General features: G+C 34.5%; 1 protein-coding gene across 1 annotated transcript in view; it reads right to left on the bottom strand.

Moving 5' to 3' along the window:
• The window catches only part of LOC106876840 (cholinesterase 2), a 14,509-nt gene that overhangs the window by 9,941 nt on the left and 977 nt on the right, over positions 1 to 3,591 (bottom strand). The gene's annotated exons all lie outside the window — the stretch shown is intronic.

Raw genomic sequence — 3,591 nt, 5'->3', positions numbered from 1 at the left:
GAGAGAGAGAGAGAGAGAGAGAGAGAGAGAGTAATAGAGAAAAACCGAGAGAGAGAGAGTGGTTATGCATGTATGTATGTATGTATGTATGCATGAATGGCTTCAGGGACACACAGTCACATACACACAGGCACGCACGCATGTCATTTTAATAGATTTTCTTGGTAACTATGGGGGTAGGGAAGCCCGTTCCAATCTATGCACCCGTCTCCATATGTGTGCCATTTTTCACGCGAATCCACCCAACCGTTTGGCCGTGAAACTTGAGACAAAAAAGAATAGAACGGTCGCCCATGTTCAATTTATATTATAGAAGATGATACATAGAGGGTTATTTTAATTTAATATTATTTCTGTTGCATATAATGGGTTATCATTCCGGCGAGCATCTAATCGAATTACAAGTGAAGATTTATGCACCGTTTTCTTCATATCGGATGTGATAACTCTTGTCTAAGCATGATACTGTCTGTATGTACACGTCATTAATATGGTTCAATGAGGCTGAAATGCATCTGGTATTCTTACTAACTCAAGCTGAAACACGTTTCATCCCCCTTCATTATATATATTGTGATTTTAAACGCAACACATCCATTATATATGTTACCTATGACATCTAGCGCCGTAAATATCTGTTCTACGTTAGACTAACATTAAGAACGATACATGGTGACTATTTTAATTCAATATTCTTTCAGTTGCATATAATAGATGAATATATAATAAATACAAGGCGATGAACAAGTAGAATCGTTAGCACGCCGGGTAAAATGCTTTGCAGCATTTCATCTACCTTTACTACATTGAATCGCATTTGTCGTGTTCTTGGGCCAATCGCAATAATACAGATACGTATTGGCATGCTCTATGGGATGTTCTTTTTGATGTGTAAAGGATGGCAAGAGTAGAAATTCAAACTTTGGTGTGCGTATCCGTTTTATTTTATTATTTTTAATTTTGTTGTTTTTGTTTTTGTAAAATATGTCTGTTGTGATTGTGGAGTTGTGCATTTTTATGTGAATATTCAAGAATGGTAATTCATTGAAAATGAATTCTGTCGGGAATTTGATGGATGGGTGAAGTGTGCTGAGTATATTATTAAATATTTGTAGGTCCTCATTTGATTTGTCCCAAAATATAAATCAGCCATCAAGGAAGCGTTTCCTCTTTTTAATGACGTAATTCTTGCAATCATGATTAATAGCCCTCTCGACCTTCTTGTAAAGCTTTTCTTCCAAATATCCCATGAGTAGGTTAACATATGTGTGTGAAAAGCTCGTACCCATAGCCGTGCCCTTTTTTCTGTCGATATGTTTTATTATCTAAAAGCAATGTTTTATTATCTAAAAGAAATTCTCTCCAAAATTAAATGGTTGAAAGAGAAGCAGAAGAACTATATTTTGTGAAAAAAATGGAAAGAGAAACAGAAACAATATACATGAATACCCGTTCAAATGAAATAAGCTATGAATACTACACGGTAAGCTCGCACGGACGCTGTGCCTAGCTAATGCGACTGGAGGGAAATAATGCAAATGGATGTTGCACAGAACGCTATATTGCTGTCTAACAATATTCACATACCATGTAAGGTAACTGTAAGGTAACATCAATGTATGCTAGATGGTTCTAGTGGCTGTCAAGAAAACTTATTCTGGGTCATTTTACTATTTTATATAATGATGATGATGGATGAAAGGGAAACATTTATATTACACTATTACTGTTATTTCTGAATGTGGTTCCAATGATGAGATACATGTATGACAGTGGGATTTTTTGATAACTGTTGTTCTTATAGAACCTACATATACCAGAGAAAGAATACTAGAACCATTTTATCACTGATTAAGAGCGATATCTAATGTATCTGCCTGGCAAAGTAATTCGTGAAAAATATCTGTTTTGAATTATCTTATCAAAGCAAGCAAGAAAAAGAAAAATAATTCTACAAAATCATGAAAGGTAATCAAAAATATAACACAAATTATTTTTTATGATCTCGCTTTATTTTCCTGATTTATGAATGTTGTGTTTGTTCGTGCAAAACGTGGGATTACACTGAAGATGGGATTTGATTACACAGGTGTCAAGAAACATAAATTTTCATAAGACTTTAAACACTTTATTTTTCAAACTTTACAGTAGTAACCGACCGTACCAACTTAAGAATTAAACAGTTTTTCTTCTTCTTCCTCTCTTTCCTAATCCTTCTCATCCCACTTCCTGAAATTGACATCTTCTTGAAAGCTCATCTAGCCCTTGTGAGAAAATGTGCTAATTTATAAATATGTTGATAGGTACACAATGAGAAAGAGAAAGAGAAAAGACAAAAAAAAAATGTTTTATAATGAAATTGCAATGGGTTGACATCAAATTGAGAAACCTCTCTCACTCTCTTTATCTATCTATCTATCTGTCTATCTATCTATCTATCTATCTATCTATCTATCTATCTATCGATCGATCTATCTATCTATCTATCTGTCTATCTATCTATCTATCTGTCTATCTATCTATTTATTTATCTGTCTATCTATCTATCTTTTCCCCACCCTTTACTTTTCTCCCTCTATTTTCTTTTTTCTTTTTTCCTCTTCCTCTCTTGTCTCCAAAACAAACAATATAATTGAAAATAAACCTCTCACTAGGTCTATTTTCCCGCTCTTTGTTTTTACTTCTTCCCCACCAAAAAAAAAACTATATATATATATTTTTCATGATTAAAAGCCCTCTTGACCTTCTTGTAAAGTTTTTCATTCAAGTATCCCATGAGTAGGTTGGCATATGAGGGTACAAAGCTCGTACCCATAGCCGTGCCGTGCCCTTTTTTCTGTGGATATGTTTTCTTATCTAAAAGCAATAACTCTCAAAAATTGAATGTTTGAAGCAAAAAATATCTGATTCACATAAAAGAACAAGAAAACGTTCAGGTTTTATTATTTTTGGTTTTAATTTCGTCTTGACGAGTTCGATAAACGAACGAAAGCGCTAAGGAATTACTCTAATCGACCCCAGAACTTATTCTTTGTAAGCTTGGTATTTATTGTATCGGTCTCTTGCCGAACCGCAAGTTTATGGAGACGTAAACACACCAACATCGGTGGTCAAGCGACAACATTGAGGTCCTGGAAATAATTAAACTCCCTGGATAGACAGTGTATGCTATGGAAGGCCATATGTGTTTCAGTAAGACTCGGCACTATCACACATGACTCTGGTTACACAGGAATGAATGGCTGAAAATTTTCATGATCACATAACCCCTAACATTTGGTCTCCTAATTCCCCCAGATCTCAGTCCATTGGACTATTACATGCGGAACGTTGTTGACAGAAAAGGGTTTAATTAACACACCCATAACACTAAAGACTCTTTGAAAGCTGGCATAGTCAGAGTAATGTCCAAAATGAACCAGGACAACTTGATTCAAGCATGTTGATGATTTAGATCTCATATAGAAGTAGATGCTGAAGCTGAAAATAGTTCTATTGAATAACCATTATAGAAAAAAAAGCTTATTTTTATCCTGATCGCATTATTGGCTAAATAAAGTTGTGTTATTATGTATCCGTTTTTATAAACAT

Source organism: Octopus bimaculoides, chromosome 9 (genome assembly GCF_001194135.2).
Source record: "Octopus bimaculoides isolate UCB-OBI-ISO-001 chromosome 9, ASM119413v2, whole genome shotgun sequence".
NCBI classification, from domain to species: Eukaryota; Metazoa; Mollusca; class Cephalopoda; order Octopoda; family Octopodidae; genus Octopus; species Octopus bimaculoides.
This window is presented reverse-complemented; position numbering and strand designations above follow the sequence as displayed.